The sequence below is a fragment of the Triturus cristatus genome, chromosome 11 (assembly GCF_964204655.1).
Source record: "Triturus cristatus chromosome 11, aTriCri1.1, whole genome shotgun sequence".
Taxonomy (NCBI): domain Eukaryota; kingdom Metazoa; phylum Chordata; class Amphibia; order Caudata; family Salamandridae; genus Triturus; species Triturus cristatus.
This window is the reverse complement of record NC_140594.1, coordinates 574,764,788-574,786,535: the sequence shown is the minus strand read 5'-3', so window position 1 is coordinate 574,786,535 and position 21,748 is coordinate 574,764,788. Positions and strand designations below refer to the sequence as shown.

The 21,748-nt window shown below is 44.0% G+C and overlaps 1 protein-coding gene across 3 annotated transcripts in view; it reads right to left on the bottom strand.

Annotated features, from left to right (window-relative positions):
• Positions 1-217: 217 nt before the first annotated feature.
• DDHD2 (DDHD domain containing 2) overlaps positions 218-21,748 on the bottom strand; it is a 539,107-nt gene continuing 517,576 nt past the window's right edge. For all 3 annotated transcript variants that reach the window (XM_085633751.1, XM_085633749.1, XM_085633750.1), the window contains exon 18: positions 218-6,078. The gene's annotated coding sequence lies outside the window, so the exon portion shown is untranslated. The remainder of the gene's footprint in view (positions 6,079-21,748) is intronic.

The following is a 21,748-nucleotide window of genomic DNA, read 5'->3' as shown; positions in this document are numbered from 1 at the left end:
GCCTCAGAGGATTGTTTTTGTACAGGAAAGTATCAATTTCTGCACAAAACAATCCTGCCTGCAAAGCAGGCACTCTTGCACCATGAGAAAGCAAACTGAAATTAAACTGCCTGTAAAATGTATCTCTTGACCAGGTCTATCATGGAATGGGTTATAGGAAAGAAAACAAAAACCTTACTCATAATACCAGTCTCTGGGTGAAGCAGACAAGTGCAGCCAGTGAGAAAAAGGCTCCATTTATTGTACGTTCATCTTATGACGCTAATGAAACAGAGCCCCTTTAACCCTTCATCAGGGAATGGTTTCAGAAAAAGGACTAAGAAACTAATAAGGGTTGCAGAGTTTCATAGGACACAAAACATTGTTACTTTCAGGCTATCTGGTCTACTGGGAAGCATGGATCCTTCCTCGCAGGATGGCGCCTTTGGAAAGCATGTAGGTGTTGGGAAGTGTCAGTAAAAATCCAGAATTTCTGTGGTAGTATTTTCTCCCATATTAATGAAAGATGCAACTGTCCTTTTTAAGGAATAGCAAAATTATTTCCGATTACCAGGAGGAGTATTTCAAGATGAGTAAGAACACATTTAGATTTGGAAAGAAGTGTGCTTTCTTTGAGGCACTTAGAGGCTTATTTACAAGCCCCTTGCACTGCCGGTACGTCACTTTTTCCCATATTACAAGTGACGCACTAGCGGCACAAGGGGCTTGTAAATAAGTCTCTTAGATCAAATTCTTACTTTTACTGTGTAAACCTTCTTGAGACCAGCCAGCAACACTGGTTGAGCACCTCTTCGCAACAGGAAGCCAATGATCTGAGCCTATCAGACGAGGACATGAAGGAAAGGAATATACTCCTACTTATCTATACCCATTTGTTTTTTTAAACGTTTGGGGAATATTAGCCTGAATTTTAAAGAGCAGAAGAGGCTGGAATGCCGCTACTGTAGAGCACTGAGCGTGCATGACTGACTATCCTGAAAACCTTATAAGAGACATTTTATTCTTTATTTTTTAATCATAGGGACCAGGCTCCTGCAAGACCCAGTTTGGGAACAGTAACTGATAAATGCAATAGGTAATTTTATTGTATTGACATAGTAAAATATCAATTGCAATAATAAAACACATTGATGAGTTACTTAAATAATGAAAACATCAGTTAAAGTAAAAGCTTTTAGAGAACGAAGGGACTTTTATACAATGTACTTATCATGCAATGTTTTTGTCCTATTTCAGGAGGCAAATGTGAGTAAGGTCCTAGCATTTCGTCCATTTTCCAATAAATTGGCAATTTTGGAGGAAAAGCAGTACATGATTGCTTCTTGTATAGCTCTGCACTGTCTATGATGAACGCGGTCCTCAGATATTTCTTCCTCTAGTCTGGTAACGATGGACGTAGGCAAATAATGTGTTCTAGAGGCTCGTCCTTATAACTGCACAGTCGACATGTCTTTGATGGTAGTCACAGTGTGTTCCGTGACCCTTCGAAATGGGATATCTGAATGTATATGAGCCAAAATCTGAGATATATAATTTTGCAGGTGGGCTCTAGGGTGTATGATAAGTATTCCTGTTTTATGCTGATGTATGAGTCCATTGTGTAGTGTGCACATTTATACATCGGTAGAATGGTCAGGTCGGCCATTCTGCTGATCTTTCTCAAAGGCTGCTGTATTAGAGGCTAGGCTCTGATCGAGGCAACTTTTGTGAGGATATGACAGTAGCAGCATAATGTTCTCTGTAATGGCTATGTCTATAGTTGCATGGCTTAATTATATGGTAGATCCTTTTGTTCCCATTAACCCCTTACATATAAGGTACCTTAAAGAGTTTCCTTAGTAGAGGTGTAATTTAACATTGCCCCTGTATGTCCTGCAGTTAATGATGTTGGGGATAGCTTGTGGTGTAGTTTGGAATAAGGAGTAGGTGAACGAAGGCTAACAATAGCAGTCTCATTTATTTTATGTAAATTCTGGTCAAATAATTAATTATTTTGTCCTGAAAGGCAACAGAGGCACAGAGTAAAAGTTTTATGATTCTATTACCCTGACAGTTTGACAAATGCCCTGGCCCCAGAGACACTTGTGCTTGTCTATTAGAATGTGCGTTTCAGGATTGATCAAGCCACTTTCCCTACCAGTGTGTGATCTAGCCCAATCACAAATAAAACTTGCAAGATCAGTACACTTAAAAAAAAAACTTGCAAGATCAGTACACTTAGCCAAGGCCCTAGGATCACATCTTGATACTCTTTCAATACCCCCGCATGTGATGTGTTTTAGACACAGTGTCTCAATTAATTGTTGTTCTCTTCCGTTATAAACTCTTATTTATTCTCCAGTCCAAGATATAATGAAATGACAGCAATGTTCTATAAATCCAATTGCACAAACTAGGAACATTGAGCAAAACAGAAACATGTTCTACATTATTTCATTTATGTGAAGGGAGCTCTAGGAAAAGCCTCAAAAAAGTGAACTTTAGCAGCTACATAGTCTTATCAAATACGTAATAGGGCTTGGAACCTAACTCTGCTGTCCCACTTGTAGTATAAAGGGGGCAATACTAGCAGCTCTGAGATATATCAGATTGTGTCCTGAGAAAGGAGGGCATCAGTCCTGAACAGACACACCTCTTATTCTGGGTGAGTGAGGATACTTGCACAGCTCAGTAAATCAATTGGAGATGTCCTAGGCATCTGTAGCTGAAGCGAACAGACCAGTTGTTTTATTATTTATTCATATAGTGCTCAGAACTGTGGTACAGCCTGTTACAAAGGGCTCCCAACTATGGCAGACAGGGCAACTGAAGGAGAGGCGGGTAAAGCGAGTTTTCTATCAAGGGATCTCCATTGATAGTCATAAGCACTGAATAATCCCGCCCACGTGTGGGGATCCAGGAGCACTTTTATTATAGTATGTCTTAAGTGTAGATATTCACCTTTCTTCAGGAGCCGGAAAAAAGAACTGAAGCAAGTGCCACCTGCTGGGCAGGATAGGATACTGGTGGTCTCTGGGCCCTTAAAGGCACAGACACTGTTTTACACTAACATAATGGCTGCCTATAGGACTACACTGTCCTTCTATCCTTCATCTTTTACAAAAAAAAGGATTTGTGAAAGAGATTTAATATTTCCACTACAGTATGTGGCTTAAAAATACATACACATGGGTTTTCTGTACCCTTTTTAAATACAATCTGAAGAATTTGGCCATTATGGCCTTCCTTATAGGCTGCACAATGCTCTAGTCTTAAGTGTTTCTACTGGCCTTCCTGAAGAAAGGTGAACATAAACACTCGAGAAGCCATACTATGAAAAAGTGATTCGGGATCCCCGCACATGGGCCGGACAATTCCGTGCTTATCACTTCAACAGAGATTCCCCTGAGAGAAAACTGGGATTACGGGTAAGAAACCATTTGTTCCTCATTATCAAACAAGCTAAGTTCTGCAGCTACCAACCTGCATGCCACCCAATGATTAGTCCTTTTGGTGCAGGTTTATTAATGTTTTTATACACAAAGCATTTACAGGAATTTTTATAAAATGTTATCGTAACTTGTGTTAAATTGCATCAAAGAATGTCGCTTTTCAAATACAGGATTTTGGTACTGAAAAGTTAAATGTAGTTGTACGTATGACTGCTGAATAGGTTGTCATGTGTGTGTTAATCCAAACTACTTGACTTTGAGAATTTACTTTGGCAAAGCTGTTCAGCAGAACCTGGGGGCATAAACTTTATAGTGTGTCTTGTTCATCTTCAAGATACTCAGTACTTCTTTGAATCATCTACACTATAGATAACAGGGGGACAGAACAAAACATAACAAAATGACAATGATTTCTTATATGCATTTTTTGTCTGCTGACTCTGATGCAGAGCTCTCATCAACCACCTCACTTCCTTCTGCAATGTTTGATCACTAACTCGTTGATGACCAACCTTTAATTATCTAAGAATATACAAGGAAAGTGCAAACTGCACAATATTATTGACTTGTTAATGAGAACCATTCTGTTTAAAAACAAGGTAAGTTATATATTTAGTCTAGTACATAAAGAGAATACAGTTAGTGCCCAAAGTTACACCATTACTATAAAAAGTTCCCTTTGGTAAAACATATGCAGTGCCTTCAAACATGTTAACAAAGGATGATAAATGACTCTCAGGCTGTATTGCACATTGGCCCATGCTAGCCAGATCTGAATCTTATATTGTATTATCAAGAGCATCCTCCGCCCCACCAGAGGCACTTTTTGCTTTAATAAAGCACTGGCGAAGCGCCCTCTGCATGAGTCTGCTGATACTGCATGTAAGGACATCTCAGTGTTTGTGATTAACTTGGAAGAAAACGTTACACAGGTTAAAAAATATCACTCTTACAATCCCTTTTTCTATTTTAAAAACATCTAAAAGGAAAACTTGGCAGAGTGATGGAAGTTTTTCAAATAGTAATGATACCTAAAACCATACTTGTGGTTACAACTTATAACGGTGCACCTCCACTACCTCGAATCCACTACATCGACCTACCACTACATAGAAAGTACCACTGCTGAGAACATAATTACACGAAATTAGGCACATATAAGGGTTAGGGTAGTGGTGTGGGTAGGAGAAGGGACAGGTTAAGGGCAGTGTAAAGATATGGCTGATGTGGTGGCGATGATATAGTGATTTATTTAATTATATTCTTATCTTGTTGTAATGCATGCTGAGGTAGTGGACCTCCATAAAGTAGCGTACAACCCCAAATCCTTTTTTGGGCACTGTTTTTGAATATATGCCAGACAAGACCTTTTCCTAGTCATCTTCAATAACCAGATTAATTTTAAAATTGCACGTGGCCCGAAAAAGAAATGTTTGGAGACACTTGTGTCTCCATGGAGAGACACCTTCAAAGTGCTTTATAAAAATTGACGTTTAACACCAACAAATAAGAACTTAAAGGCTTGGCTACCACTAAAGGTAAGCTCAATAAATTTTACTAAAACGATCATGACCACTTGAAAAAAGCATAAATGCTAAATTCTAGTAGCTACGAACCCTGCCTAGAATTGAGTGCAAATGCTAGTTTAATTCTGCATTTGAAGTATAATTTTCCTTTCTTGAATTACCTTTGGAGGAGGATGAAGGAAATAAAAGGCTAGTGTCTTTTAGTCCAGAAGCAGTATATCATTTATGTTTCTTTTTATGAAAAGGGAGTTTTTCCACTTGTACAAACCCAGCAGAAGTGCATAGGAATTCCCAGAATTCAGGAATCCATAATAGGCTGGATATTGTCAAAGTAATGCTGCTTTACCGCATACCCCCATGGTCATGCAAGCATTCTCAGTACAGCAAAAACATAGGTAGGATTGAGACTGGAATCAGCCTGTGCTAGCAGAACTATTTTTTTCCATCCTACACAAAGTGCCATTTTATTGTCCTCGATTGAGCACTCTATCTGGAACACACGGCTAACTACTGCAACTTCAAAGGGAAGGGACTCTTAATGCCTCCAGGTAACCTCCAAAGTGTCTACTTAGTCTTGCACTGCCCTAGAACTTGGGTTGCTACCAAAAAGCCCCTCCCCTTTACGTCCCTAAGGTATGTAGCACAAGACTAAAGATTCCAGCGCACAAGGAAATGCGGCTAGCACCTGGATTCACCTTATTCCAACGCATGTTCCCAATGCAGAAAATGGATCAAAAAGCCATTCAAACATCTGCCCACAAAAAGTAGTAAAAGGTCACTTCAAACAAATAGTTAACAAATATATATCATCTATGGTTTAGTGACAAACAGCTGACAGACTGATAGGCATTAGTATTCGTATGCTCCCAGCGTCATAGGAAATTCCGCACTTTAAAACCTATAGACAAACACCTGTTTCAGTATTAATTTAGTCGTCGGAAAGACAGTGAAAAAATACTATTGATATGGTTTACAGCCTTTTCCTCCAAAATAGAGAAGACTGATTTGGAGCAGGTTATTGTTATGGGTAGAAGAAACTGTAAGTATGACTTCATTACTGAAGTAACGCAGTATATGACAAAAGGGTGAAGCATTCTTCAAAATCCAGCTCACCAGTGATCCTATGGAAAAAAACAAATGAAAAGCAAGATTTAATAAAAAGAATGAAATTAAACCATGAAAGAGTTAACGTCCGTGATATGTAAACATCAATGTCTGCTATCAACCCACTGAAATCTAAGCTGAAGCAGACCGAAGGTTATTAGAACCAAAACTATATTTACTTGCTAATTAGCACATATTTATAAATATTCCGGAAGAACAAATTTCCTTCGGTAACGTTTTTTCTGATGGATATAGTACCTACCTGCGGATTCCTCATCTTTTGAATATCCCCATGCACCAGCATTCCGCTGAAACTTTTGCAATAGCTACCTCACATCGACAAGGGGCATCAGTATGTACATGGCGACGCACGCGGCACCGCGTGACATCACTGGAACCATAAGAAGCCCCCATCAGTGTGCTGACGTCAGTTTCCACCCACTTTTTTATGTGCCTTCGAGGTGAGTGGATGGAACCAACATCACAGTTTCCATTATCTAATGTCGAAAAATATTCACATATATCAAAATAGATATATAAACCAATATACACAAACAGATTTCTTTGATATATAAGACAAGAAATGGGGAGAATGGTGGGTAGGTGAGGAATCTACAGGTAGATACTGCATCCACCAGAAAAAGCGTTACCGAAGGTAAGTAGCTTGTTCTTCTGATGGATATACATCTATCTGTAGATTCCTCACCTTTTGAAAAGAATACCCAAGTAGCCCACAAGGGGGTGCATGTATGCCTATACCAAAAAATCCTGCAAAACAGAACCGAGCGAAGTGACTGCCCCCCACCCCACCTACTTAGGAATCCAAATAATAGTGTTTTGCAAAAGTGTGAAGGGAAACTCAGGTCCCTGCCTTACAAATATCTGCTACAGAGACTCCTCTAGCTAAGGCAGAGATAGAAGATTTATCTCCAGTAGAATGAACACTGATATCTTCCAGAGGCTCCTTCTGTGCATAGTGTAGCAGATCTTAATACAAAGGATAATTCATCTTTACAGAGTCCTTTTGTGAACCCCCTTCCCCTTCGTTTTCTTGATGTACCCAACAAAACGCTGGTCATCCAGTCTAAATTTACGTGCCCTATCCATGTAGAAACGGACAGCTCTTTTGGGAAGCAATCGATGATGACTTTTCTCCACTTTGGATAAATGGGGCAGAGAAGAGAAAGTAGAAATGGTTCTCAGGGAAGAAAGTTGTGAAGGGAGGTTTAACACTCAAGGCTTGTAGCTTACTACCCTGCCTTGCAGAAGTTATGGCATCAAGAAAAATCGTGTTAAAGGTTACAAATCTCAAGGGACAACTATGAAGCAGCTAAAACGGAGAACACATCAGATACATAAGAACTATATTAAGATCCCACTGAGGCATAATTAAAAGTGTGGGAGGATATTTATTCGTAAGTCCCTTAATGAACCTTAAAAGTATTGGAGACTTAACAAAGAAGGTTGATCTGGTAAAAAGAAAAACGCTGAAATTGCAGACAAATAACTCTTAACCGTGGCAAATGCACAGCCTTGCTGCACCAAGGATAAGGCAAAATGTAAAATATCCGACAAATGAACCTTTAAGGGATCTAAGGAATTATCACCACACCACTTAACAAATTTAGACCATCTAACAGCATAAACAGATTTGGTGGCGTGTCTTCTGGATGATAAAATATTATCCACGACATCGGGGGAAGTGAAAAGGAACTCCGGTTGCCCCATTCAATCTCCAAGCATGTAGGTGCAGGCTCTGGAGATGGGAGTGTAAAACCTGCCCCAGCATGAGGAGGTCTGTCCTGAGAGGGAGACGGAACAGAGGGCACAGGGAGAGGTGAACATGGTCTGTATACCACATCCTTCGCTGCCAGTCTGGGACTATTAAGAAAACTTGGGCCCAGTTGAGGCGAATCTTCCTGAGAACCAGAGAAATCACGTGAATGAGAGTAAATGCATAAAACAGCTGGGAAACGCAGGTCAATTGAAACCTGTTCCCCAATGCCCCCTTGTAGGAAGCTGGCTCTGAATATACTATACCAAAATAAGGTATAGTGTGCACAGAATACAGGGAGTCCCCAGAGGTATAGCAGAGGCAAAAGGTAAGTACTAACAGCTCTCTTTGTGGTAGTGTGGGTGAGCAATTAGGCTTATCCAGAGGGTGTGTTAAGCATTTATAGTATTCACTCACTCAAAACTGATGGCACACGCTCAGAGACTGAATCCAGACCAATTAGGTAAGTATAAAAAAGCAATACTTATGTTTTATTTCTAGAGCCAAGCAGGACTTGGCACAGGTAAGTGAAATATACTCTCAAATGCAAGACTACAAGGAAATGCAGTTGTGTATGAAATTGCAATCGTTACAGGTTTGAATTGGCTTTCAAAACAGTTTAAATTACACAGTAATTACTTTTGGAATACTTTTAGATTACTTTTGGATTACATCATCTACTCGGGGTGGTATGCCTAGATACCACACTGGGGATCTCACAATACAAGTTAAATAAAAAAATTTAAGGTTTGCAGTTTAGCTACTTTTTCTTTCATACAAAGTTCAACTCTACAGAACATTTTTATGAACAAAATTCGTAACATTGGTTCTTATGGGAGAAAAAGGATGAACTATTCTCAGGTAAGTACTATTCTCAGGTAAGTAAGTTTTGGGGGTTAGGACCAAGGTTCCCCAAGGTCTAGGTAGGCACTCAAATTGCACCACCAGCAGCACTCGGGTGGGCAGGTGCAGAGTGCAGGTGCCCAATGTTAGCCAATGGGGCTAAGTAGGGAGCCTTTGGTCAGGGACTGCTTGAGAGAAGGTTACTTGGCTGTGGGAGCAAAGCTCCTGGGGTAGAGGCCAGCACTGCAGGGGCCAACAATCAGCACAGGAGCTGCAACACCAACAGCTCTGGGGCAGCCGGGTGCAGTGTGCCAAGGCGACATCGGGGGGGCTCTGGTTCGGTAAAGATGCTGCAGGGAGGCTTCCTGAAGGCAACCACCGGCTGAAGAGGTAAGTTGGGATCTTGGGGGATGCCTGGACCTCATCCGTTGGGCCACCCAAGGCCGTGGGGCGTCCGGAGCAGGGGTGTCTTTAGGTGTTGAGTTCTTCTTACCAGCTTCGGCTGTGGTCGGGGGACCATTCAGGATGAGGCTGCAGGCATCGGCTTGAAGCTTGAGGGAGATCCGGGATAACCAGATCCTAGGTCAGGATCACTGGGGAGACCTCCTTGTGGTGTTGTGCCACTCGAACTCGGGCCGTGGGCGTCGAGTGCAGAGAGGTGCAAAATCGCAAAGCCGGCTGGATCCAGACTCTGTGGGTGACTCTTTCTGGAGAAAATCTGGTGCTCATGGGGGACAGAGTCTTAAAGGTGGCCGCAGGGCAGGTCCTCTGGGCTCATGGGACTGCTGGCTGCTGGACACGCCGGGGTTACACAGGTCGGAGTCAGGACAGGCCAGTAGGGCTCGGGCCAAAGCAGTTGGCAAGGTTCAGGGACGCCCCATAATAATGAATTCTGGGGTGTAAAAAGGAGTGTGCAGGTTGGGACCAATGGGTCTCTTCCTTAGGGTGGGTACACCCCCTATTATGCCACCCTCCAGTGGGAAGGGGGAATTAGCCTCTTCCTAATTGGCTTGGTCCCCTCATCTTCAAGACTGAGATGTTTACTTCATCTCGCCTCCCCCACCTGAGGGGTGAGATTGGCACACTTCTCCTCCTAGCTTGGTTTTCCCACAGATTTTCCTGCCCAAAGTGGGAGGCAGAAACGGTGGAATCCAGTAGCTGGGGGCAGCAAAAGGCAGAGACAGCTTACAAAGGCGACAGGCCTTTGGAGCTTCCCATTCGTGGACCCAGCCCATCCTGGGGGAGGAGGCATGACACTTCTGCCCAAGATGAGCTTGGTTTCTGGACCCAGAGAGCAGAGGCTCTCTACCTAGGGGCCCAGCAACCTGTCTGCTTGTGGCAAATGGTGGACAGCCATTCAGGAACTACATCAGAGCTGCTCGTTTTTCAGGTGGCATCTCTAAGATGCCCTCTGGGTGCATGCATTTTGCACTAAATCCCACACTGGCATCAGTGTGGGTTTAATGTGCTGAGAGGTCTGCTACAAAACTTCCCAGGTATTAGTAAAGCAATTAAGGAGCTGTAGAGATCGTAATGACCAACTCTCAGACTACATACTCTTTAACCTGAGGGCTAGTGCACCCTGCCAGAGGGGTGAATTAAGTAGGCCACAGGCAGTGGGGTGCAAGCGTGGCACAAAGGGATGGGTGTCATGTCGACTCTTCCCTTTTATGTGCACCAAAACACGCAGCCTGCAATGGCAGTGTGTGGCCGTTAAGGTGTGGGCCTCTAAGGGTGGTACAATAGGTGCTGCAGCACCTAGAGACCGTCCCTGGTGCCCTTATTACCCAAGGTACCTTTCACAAGGAGCTTACCTGTGGCCAGTGATATGCCAATTGTGTGTACAAAGGTACAGTTTTGGGAAGGAACACCGGGCCTGGGAATCTGATTGGCAGGGACTCAGGGGGGAATCTGAGTGGCAGGGACTCAGGGCACATTAAGTCAAGTGGCATCAGATGTCAGGCAAAATGTGGCGGGTAACCGTGCAAAAAGGGGCCCTTTCCTACACCCCTGCACTGAATACTGGAGACTGCAGAACGTCAGGCAGTGTGCATTCTCTCAAATGGCAAAGAGGTCTATCTGAGGTGTCCCCCCATAACTGGAAAATGTTAATACCACTTCCGGATTGAGATGCCACTTGTGATAAGCTGAACAATGCCGGCTGAGACTGTATGCACACGTTGAGAACTCCAGCTAAGTGATTTGCAATCACACAAATCTGATGATCGACTTGAGTCGAAGAGCTTCTCTGCAAAGAAGAGACAACCCTTCTTCCCCCTCTTGATAATTGATGTACCACATCATAGTTTCCAGTACTGCACCTATAAACAGAGTTCGCTGAGAGGGCTCTAGGTGAGACTTGGGCTTGTTGATTGAAAAATCCCGGTTGAACAACCACTGAGTTGTAACTCACAAGTGATGCAACACCAACTTCAGAGACTTGGCTTTGATGAGCTAATCGTCTAGGTAAGGGAATACTGATATTCCCAACCTTATGACATGAGTTGCAACTATCGCCATCACCTTCGTGAAGACTGCAGGAGTGGAAGTAAGACCAAACGGGAGGACCACAAACTAATAATGTTGAGACCTCATTGTACAGTGGAGGTACTTCCTGTGCGATTGCAGAATAGGGATGTGAAAATAAGCATCCTGCAAGTCAATTGAAACCATTCAGTCTTTTTTCTCCTACACAAGTAGCACCTGAGCTAGCGTCAGCATTTTGAACTTTTCCTGTTTGAGAAAATAGTTCAAAATCCTGAGGTCTAGAACCGGTCGCAAGCAACCTACCTTTTTGAGAATCAGTAAATCACGCGAGTAGCATCCCCAACCATCCGGAACCAACTCCATTGCGCCTTTTTGAAGTAAGGAATGTACCTCTTGTTGGAGGAGCAGAAGATGGTCTGTGGAAAGCTAATTCAGTTGGGGCGGAAAGGATGGGGAAATTCCTGGAAGGGTAGGGTATACCCCTTTTCCACAATATTGTTATGGACTCCCACTAATGCAGAAACTGGGACATCCGTCCTCCTACTAGTAAAGCATGCTCTAAGATGGGAAAACTAGGGCTGCTTTCCTGGGATGTTGGTAAAGGAGGAAGACAGGGGAAGGGGAACTGCCCGCTGACTACCTCTACCTAGCCCTCGGCAACTTCTCTAGAAGGGGTTGGATGACGGTTGCTACTGATACTGCTGTCTTCCACGAAAAGAAAAGATTCTGGAGAATTCTTTGAATCTTAAATTGCCTTTAATCCGTGGACTGAGATGGAAGTCCAAAGAACAAGCTGTTCCCTTACTCTCTTTAAAATGCTCTAGGGCAGATTCTGCTTTAGCTCTAAACAAGCAAGAGTCATCAAAGGTTAAATCCATCAGGGCGCTCTTCACAGCTTAAGAAAACCCAGAATATCTTAACCAAGCATGCCTCCTAGTAGAAACCAAAGTGCCCATTGCCATAGAATCTGTTGTATCCAACCCAAACTGTATAACCTGATGGTCTTTAGTTTGACCATCATTCAAAAGTTCAGAAAAAGGTCCCTGAACATCATCAGGCAATTTTGGAACAACAGACTTGGCAGAATCCAATAAAGCATTAATGTAAGGACCCAGCAGTCAGGTTTGCATGTATAAACTTTAGTGCCATGCTGCCCTGTGAGAAAATCTTTTTTGAAGACGTATCATGGGGATATTCAAAGTGTGAGGAATCCACAAGTAGATCAACTGTCAGAAATGTGTATGTAAATTATAGTGCTAGGTGGAGAGGCAGGAAAATCAAAGAAAGGATCAATAATCCTATCTATATCTTTTTTCTTATACTGTACACAGATGTAAGTGACCAACCTCCATCCGCGGAGAGTTGCCCCAATTTGTCTCAAAAAGTATGATGTATTTTGACATGGAAGTACCACAAGACTGAGAGGGTAATTCAGATCAAATATACAAGTAATCATCGTCCTAAATGAGGATGGTGGTTAAAATGGACCTCTTACCCTAACTTTGTCACACATTCAACTCATGGCAGTTGGTATAGACCTTTATTAGTCTTGAACCTAAAATCAGGGTTTCTGATACTGTCACAAAGTGCTGATCGATTGGGTGCTACATTCTGAGCAGAACATTAAACCTACAGGTACATGTTCCATTCCTAACTTTCAAGTGTGCCCAACAATGTATGCTGCACATGCAGCACTGTAACTTTCATAACACACAAAACAAGCTTCCCTAAACACTGAAAACACACAATACATGCAGCAGCAGAGCAAGTTTACCTCACAGACTGAGCAGATGAAGCACAGGCAGCAGAAAATAATGTGGGTGCTTCATGGTCCCAACAGTATAGAGGCAGGCTTGGAGAGCTTTGAGCATGCTACAGAGGGTCTTACCCTGATTGTGTGTGCCAGTGGAACAAGTTACTTACCTTGGGTAACTCTCTTTCTGGTGAATACTCTTTCTAATCGCATGTTCTTCACCTTTACAATATCCCCAGGTGCCAGACTGCATCCTGGAAATTATACACAGTGTTGCAATGTAGTAGGTAGGCGCAGTGCAGCTCCACATTGACTTTCTTCTGTCCAGAAGTGATGAACGAAGCGGCATATTAGCACCACTCGTGTGCTGATGTCAGTTTCTTTCTGGTCTCTGTCCATGCCATTAGAGTACCAGTGGGCAGATCTACTAACTTAGTACTGTTTTAGTTGGAAAAAGAGACTATCACACAGAATGAGGAAGTGGGAGGGCAGTAAGGACTCTGTTGTAATATAGAGTATCCAATGCTCAAGGCAAATAATTTGTTCTTCTGATGGCTACTTCTATCCACACATACTGCACCTTTAATTTTTTTTCCAGTGCTCATCTATGCAAGCATAACTCTATCTAATGAATGTATATCCTTTAAAAAGCCATATAATCTTATTGTCGCTTGGTCGTCAGCCTTCTGGCTGCAGATTCATAGGGATCAGACTGGTTACAGAAATGTTTGAGTGAGCAGTATCCCTGTGCCCAGATAGGTCTCGTAGTTCGGCTCTGTATAGGATCGGAGTCGTCCAGACTGGAAGTGACGTGTGCGAAACCTATATAGACACTACCCCAGCGTCCTAATGTCAGTTCTTTTCTTTTCATGCCAGTCAGCGCAGTTCCATAGAGAGCTACCCCAGTCATTTTATGACTGACCTTTTTCCACTTTTTTTCAATCTTTTTGAGAATCTTCTCCTGGTGTTGCAGGATGTCAAATAGGAAGGTCGGCTTTAAGCCCTGTAGTGCCGGTCACTGGAAGATGTCAGTGACGTAACCGCACCTTGTTTGCCTCGAGTGCAACCACGCCATGAAGATCTGCATCGACTGCCACGCCATGCACCCCAAGGCCTTGAGGAAGCACTTCCTCAAGCTTCTTGCTGCTCAGCGTCAACACCATGATGGTCGTTTCCAGTTGAGAGGAAGGTCCCAGGATCGGTCACAGAGTCCAAGATCAGTCCTCATTGCACTCAAAGTAGTCCTCAGGTAAGTCCCACAGAAAGAACAGAAGTAAGAAGTCGAAGAGGTCTTCGACTTCGCCCCGTATGTCGAAGTCATCCACCGAGATGAGGGAGAGTCATCATTTGAGGCCTGGCTTCCGTGGTTGAGTCTGCGTCTGGGTCGGGGTTACGCCTCCCCGAGTTTTCGGGAGCCAGAAAAACCCCAACCCAACTCTGTGAATTCTATGAGGCCATGCACCTCATATCTGGGTTGGGCGGCCTGTTCCTGCTGGCACGCCTTCAGGCCCCTAAAGTTTGGGAGGGGCACCACTGGTTCTCCGCTGGCGGTTCTGTCCCTGGCTCCAGTCAGGCCCCCTGGATCCACAGTTGGATCTGGACCAGACCCGGTTGTACTACCTTAACCTTACCCGGTGCCAGTACTGCTGCCGCCATCCATATTCTCATCCCTGACTCTGACACAGAGCCTGAGGGGTGTCGTCCGACGGCAGCTCCCGCACTGCCTGGAGCCAAGCCTTCCAGGCCGGAGCCTGAGTCCTAATCCTATGGGCTGGGACTCAGTGGAGGGGTCATTAAACCCTGACTAATACCAGCCCCTAGACACTAACATTGACTGGTGTGAGGATCTGACAGACACCAGTGGACTAGATACCTCTCCAGATATTGGCATGTTCTTTTCACCTACTGTGGCTACGGAGGCGGGAGCTTGTTTCCAGTTCAGGGAGGACCTGGCTTGGCAGTTTGGGCTGGACTGTTCCCCTAGGGAACAGGGTCAAGACTCATTTGCATATGGATGGGCCTAAACTGGAATGGCATGTGTTAGAATAGAAAACATGTTTTAGCATTTTCTATGTAAAGTTAGCATTCGCTGCACCATTTTGTGTATAGCCACCATTTTAAATTGCAATTGAAACTAATCCTTTGCCGTTTCCGAGAAATGGCCTTCTCTAGGTTATGTTTCTTCGGAGCTGAGTTCTGCTGCACTAATGAATACACTGTTCTTATTAGCGCATACCTTTCTTGTTAGATGTAGGCCTTCTCCCACTTGTCTAGCGGTGGGCGCAGGCAGAATGACCTTGAATAGCAGATCACGTGTGCCCGGCCTCGGAATCAAAGCTTACTCCTTTGTAATTTACTGTCCAGCTGCATCTCCTTGGAAAATTCCATGGTGGGCGTGATTTAATTGGTTTCGAAGTGTACATAATGTTTCATTAAGCGTACTGATGTCAGTCTCTCTGCAGCACTCCTAGCGACTGGGCAGACAGGGCTCCGCTCTGAGTGTACTTTTAATAAACTATTATTGGTTTGTATTCTCTGCTCTCTGACCAACTATTCATTTAGTATAGAAGGCTAAGAGGTGGTCGTGAGTGACCCTAATCGGGCCACTTCCTTCAGTTGTCGCCTGAACAGGGACTCCTTCGGGTGAGTGACCCATCCCCTTCCACGGTCGGGGAGGTTGGGGGTAGAGACCATCGTCGGGTCGGACGAACGGATAAGGGATCCTTGCACGAAGAGTTCCTGATACTCGCAGCTGCCCCTTCTGTCCCGCCGGACAGTGCCTCGCCCAGTGGTCATCCCGACTGGAGTCCTATACGGCGAAACCCTTGGATCTGACCGTTTGGTCTGAAGAGTCGGTAGTGGAGAATTAATTAGTTTGACCTGCGTATACCAGGTGAGTTTGTTTTGATTCTTTGTGGACATGGTACCATTTTGGTTTGTATTTGGTACGGTCTGAGAGCCGTCTTTTGGATAAAAGCAATTGCAATTATTTTGTTAGGCATAAAATAGTGAACTTGTTTTCTTTTGAGAATGCCTACTGTGTAAGTAAGTTGTTTTCCTTGTGCTGTCGTTGTTGCTCTGCTGATGCTCAATTGGAAGAAAGTCAGCCAACGCCTCCAGAAGGCACTCTGAATTTTGATATGTATGTGAAGCATGGTCTTGGCGCTATTATGTTTAGTACATTATGGCACAAATATACGAGGGACAATGCTAAGTTGCAGTGGCCGTTGACGGAAAAGTTGTTTAAGAGACGAAGTAGGCAGTCTTTGTTTGATTCTCTTGGGACATGGCAGAAAGCAGCTAGACAGAAGTGATTGAAGGCAGAGAAGAAAGCTCGGAAGGGGAGAATGCAGACACTGACTCAGAAAGCTGTAGCCTATGACAGGGAAAAACAGGAAAAGGGTGTTGAATGTGAAGATAGAATGTTCCGATTGCAAATTGATAAATCATATGTGGTTCAGGAAGATGATGATATTTTTGTGGAAGAATTGCTAGATACTCGACCCCCGCCTCCATATGCCGTTACAGTTGCATCTACTGTCTCTGTCCCGGTATCTACTGCTGTTGTTTTCAACGGCTATGGCTTCGGCTCCTCGTCTTCCTTCTGTTTCTTTGCTGTCTGTGGCAACTGTGACTGTTAGTACCCCTGCCACACCTATTGTCTCAGCATCTCTTTCACCAGCTCTTTCCCCTGCGACACAACCATCACTGACGTTGGTGCCTGTAACTTCTGTCGCTTCTCCTACTATGGTTTTTCATCCTTCGACAATTAGTAAGTAGCGGGACACCGGTACGTGAATTTGAGGCTAGGGACTGGACGAAATTTAAGGAGCGCATGGGACCGTTAGTGCTATCTGATGTGGGAGATGATGAGAAACTGGTAATAGCCAATCAGGCTACCCAGTGGGTCCGCAATTCTATTTATAATGTAGAGGATGTCTGGGCGATTATGAGAGATTTTGAGCCCTTCATACATAAACATGTGTGTGCTGCAACTTTAATTGGTCTCTGGCAGTATTGTTTTGAAGCAGAAGCCCCTCACATTTTATACGACCTAAAAGATCGGGTGTATATTAGTGAATTGGGGCCAGGACAGTTTTTTTCTAATGTTGCGACCATAATAGCATATAGGGAAGACTACATGAGGAAAGTCCCAGGTCAGTGTCTCAGTTTCCAATTCGGGAGGTTCATCCTCTATATCATCCAGAAATACCGGAATTAATAGATGGCCGTGGCTATGTGGTTAGGGTGAGGGAGACGGCCCATTTCCAGGAACAATGGGTTTATACTCCGTGGAAAAGAAGCAAAGTTTTGTCTCAAGACTTATTTGCCTGACCCTAGGAAAAACCCTACTGCATATTATATGGAATTGACTGAAGCTGCCTCTTCTACTGTAATGACTCTTGCTGATATTGAAATATTTTTTGGCCTGCTGGTTACGGTTGATATTTGGAGGCAGGTACACACACAAGATCATGTTGCGGAGTTGGGAGGTACATGGGACCAAATTAAAACATGGGATCAGGAAAGGAAGTCAGGAGACAAACCCCGAACTGACATACTTGCTCTGCCTGGTCGTATTATTACATATGTGCATTCTTACTCTGCCGAGAAAGGTAGATTGGGATAAATTGTCAGCTTGTCGACAAAAGAAAGATGATTGTGTGTCTGATTTTTTCACCCGGTTTGAAGACACGTTTTTGGACTACAGTGGGCAGGTTTTGTCTATTGAGGGAGGTGTTTGGTTGTTTCTTTTCTTAATAGATTTGTTTCCAATATGCTTCCTGATATTGCGACTCAATTGCAGGCCTCTGAAAGCACCTGGTCCACCTCTTCCCCTTCTGTTATTTTGAATATGGCACAGTATTATGAGCATAGGGATAACGAGGAAAAGGAGAGAACAGAGAAAAAGCATAAGTACTTGAAGATGAAGGTGTTGTTGCGGCAGGCTTTTAGAGGGAATGGCAGAGGACATGGTGGTCCTGCCTGACAGCTTCCACGCACCAGTAGGCAGCCGAATATGATGCCTTTGGGGCCAAATCAGTGTGTGTACTGCAAAGAGGAGGGACATTGGCGTAGCGTCCTGTGCTTTTGCAGAAGGTAGCAGTCCCTAGAGGTCGAGGTTCTCGTGGACGGGGTCGTGGAGCTGGTGGGGCCGATAAGGCACAGAATGCTGCAGCCTCACAGGGTCGTTCTGATAATAATTACTTTGATGACACCCCGTGATGGGCAGTACTACCATGATGACTATGATATGGATGAAGTGACAGGAATGTCTTGCAGCTAGGACAGCCAGGGACAGAGTGAGAGACCAGTTCCGATACCTGTAGACCAGCGTGGTCCTTATGTAACAGCGGAACTGCAAGGTTCGGCTAAGGAATTTTTGGTGGACACAGGTGCGACAAAAAGTTCTGTTTCTCGAAATATGGTCCCTGGGGCGGCTCTGTCTGGCCATAATAATGCTTTGGTAGGTTTTTCTGGTGTACCATTTATCAGCCCCATTTCAAGATCCCTTGCATTGACTGTTGGTCCTTTCACTGTGGAGTCGCCATTTTTGCTGACATCTAATTGTGGTGAAAATTTGATGGGTTTGGATTTGCTGACGAAATTGCATGCTACGATTTATTGTTCCCCGGCAGGTGTGTATATGACAATGGGTCCAGATGTGGCGCGAGCTAAACAGTGTTTGTCCAAGGATGCGCCTCATCCTGTTGAATTTGCTGATGTCCCACCTTTTTTATGGGCGATAGGTGATACAGACGTGGGACTGTTGCAGATACCACCAGTTTCGATACAGGTTAAGGATGGTGCTATTTTGACTTGTATCCCTCAGTATAAAATACCACAGGCAGGAGAGCGAGTCTTATTGCAAATTATACAGGATTTGATTAAGAAAGGAGTGGTTGAGGAGACGACTGCTAATATTTGCAATAGCCCAATTCTTCCAATTCTTAAACGGATGCCCTCAAGTTCCCTTGATGAGCATGAGATGTTTATCGTTTTGTGATTGATTTGCGCAAAGTTAATAAAATAGTGGTTCCCCAGTTTCCAGTGGTCCCTGACATTACTATTCTTTTGACGATGATTCCTTCTTCTGCTACATTCTTTTCTGTCATCGATTTGAAGAATGCGTTCTTCAGTATTCCTATTCATCCAGATAGCAGATATCTGTTTGGGTTCACCCTAGCTGGTAGGAGATTTAGGTTCTGTCAAGTTCCTCAGGGCTATACAGAAAGTCCGAGTATTTATAGTCAGGCCCTGAAAGGTCAATTGGATTCCCTTTCGCTTCCCACAGGTAATGTATTGGTGCAGTATGTTGATGACTTACTTATCGCTTCCGATACTGAACAAGGTTGTAGAGACAGTACAGTTAAGCTATTGTTACATTTGGCTCAACATGGACATAAAGTTTCTCTTTCTAAGTTTCAGTATTGTCGACAGGAGGTTACCTATTTAGGTCACCTACTGTTGAAGGAGAGTAGGAGATTGACCCCTGACCGCATCAGTACCATTGTTAAAATGCCCATCCCACAGACTCAGAAAGATGTGCGCGTTTTCATAGGTATCACTTCCTACTGTCGGCAGTGGATATCTAACTATTCCTTACTAATCAAACCCTTACTAGCACTAACCACTAAAGATTTGCATGAGCCCTTGCCTTGGATGCCTGAATGTCAGCAGTCTTTTGAGCAATTGAAAACTGTACTTTGTTCAGCTCCAGTACTCGTCACCCCTGACTATAACAAGTTGTTTGTGTTGATTCGTCCATGAGATGGCTGGTTGTGCGCTTTTTGTTTTAACACAAAAATTTGGAGATAAGCAACGGCCGTGTGCTTATTTCTCTCCTAAGCAGTCTAAGAGCGGTCGCGGGTGTGGCTGTCTCTATAAGACAATCGGCTGGACTTGTACTTGATACTGACCTCACAGTCATGCTATCCCATGCTGTGGATACACGTTTGAATAAGACAAAGACACAGCACCTCACTAGTGCACGTCTGACTGGCTATGAATTAACATTGTTTGCTAAACATATTATGATCAAAAGATGTGTCACTCTGAATCCAGCCACGTTACTGCCCCTCCCTTCTGAGAGTGATGAAGTCGACAAACATGACTGCATCTTCCGGACGGAAGAGACAAAAGGACGGGAGACTTGACTGATGTTCCCTTATCCGACCCACAAGGGGAACTATATGTCTATGGTTCTTGTTTTAAATTACCAGATGGCACTACAACTGCTGCGTATGCATTTACCACGCTGCGTACAATAGTTGAGACATTATGAGTCCCTTATCAGTCAGCCCAAGCTGCTAAGCTTGTTGCCTTGATACGAGCTTGCGAAATGAGTGACGGACTGGTTGTCAATATTTATACTGACAGCCAGTACGTCTTTGGAGACGCACATAGCTTTGGGAGACTCTGGGCAGAGAGAGGGTTCCTTACTTCACATGGCACAAAGATTCAGCATGGGCACCTCATATTGAGGCTTTTGTCTGCTTTGACACTCACTAAGAAATTGGCCATAGTAAAGTGTAGTGCCCACCGGAAAGTCACTGACAATGTAGGTAAGGGAAATGCTTTTGCAGATCAGACAGCTAGGAAAATAGCCCGGACTAAAATGAAAAGAATGTTTGTGGCAGGTCCTGCTAGGTGGGTGCCTGAAGTTACTATGTTTGAGGATACACTTGAGAATGTGAAAGAGATCCAAAGTGAGGCCACAGTAGAAGAATTAGCAATATGGCAAGAAAGTGCAGCACAATTGAACGATGAGGGATGTTGGATTCATAAGTCAGGGAAGCAGAGATGGATGTTGCCAGATGCATATGCTCTTCCTGAAGTCACGATGGCCCATGGCCCAACCCATATCAGTGCTAAGGGTATTTGCAAGTTGTTAGACCCTGTATGGCAGAATGATAACATTTCGGAAGCAGCTGCACACTTGGTGAAGTACTGCATGGTGTGCATGATGCACTACCCAGGAAAGGGTACCCCTACACCACCTGGTAATTTTGCATCGCCCACTTTCCCTTTTGAGGTCCTTCAGATGGATTATATTGAACTAGGTAGATGCAATAATTTGAGGTATGTTTTGGTGGTTGTTTGCGCATTCAGTAAGGCTTATCCTACCAAAGATAATACAGCCATTACAACTGAAAAGTACTCCTGAAGGAGTTCTTTCCTCGGTTCGGCTTGCCCCGTTAGTGGATGAATGGCAGCATGAAACTTTTGCTTGATACTCAAACATCACAAATTACGTTAGCATTAAAATGACTTCCGTTATCACTCCAGATCAGTCAGCATGTTTGGTTGAGAAGTACAATGGTACTCGCAAACTGAAATTGGCAAACATTCAGGAGACCACAGGGTTACAGTGGCCAGATGCCTTACCATTAGCTCTTTTGTTGACAAGAACAGCACATTCTAGGACAGGATTGTCACTGTACGAGGTCGTGCTTGGACGACCGGAAAATGTCTGAAATGTCCCACGCCCACGGCGGTTTTCTGATATTGAATATTCGTTGTTGATAGATTATCTTTGCCAGTTAACTGAAAGTTTGCGTTCTATTCATCAACAGGTCCGGGAATCCCTACCAACTACACCAGAGGGGCCCAGACACGATATTCAGCCCGGGGATTTTATCCTGATGTGCAATTTCCAGCGGAAGAAGAGGTTGGAGCCGCGGTGGAAGGGACCGGAGCAGGTCCTCCTATCAACACGCACCTCAGTCAAGGTTGCTGGCCGTAAGAAGTGGATCCATGCGACTCACTGTCGCAGGGTCCCTCTGCCCTATGATCAGTGGGCGAAAGATGGAGTAGGGGATTCCGAGTT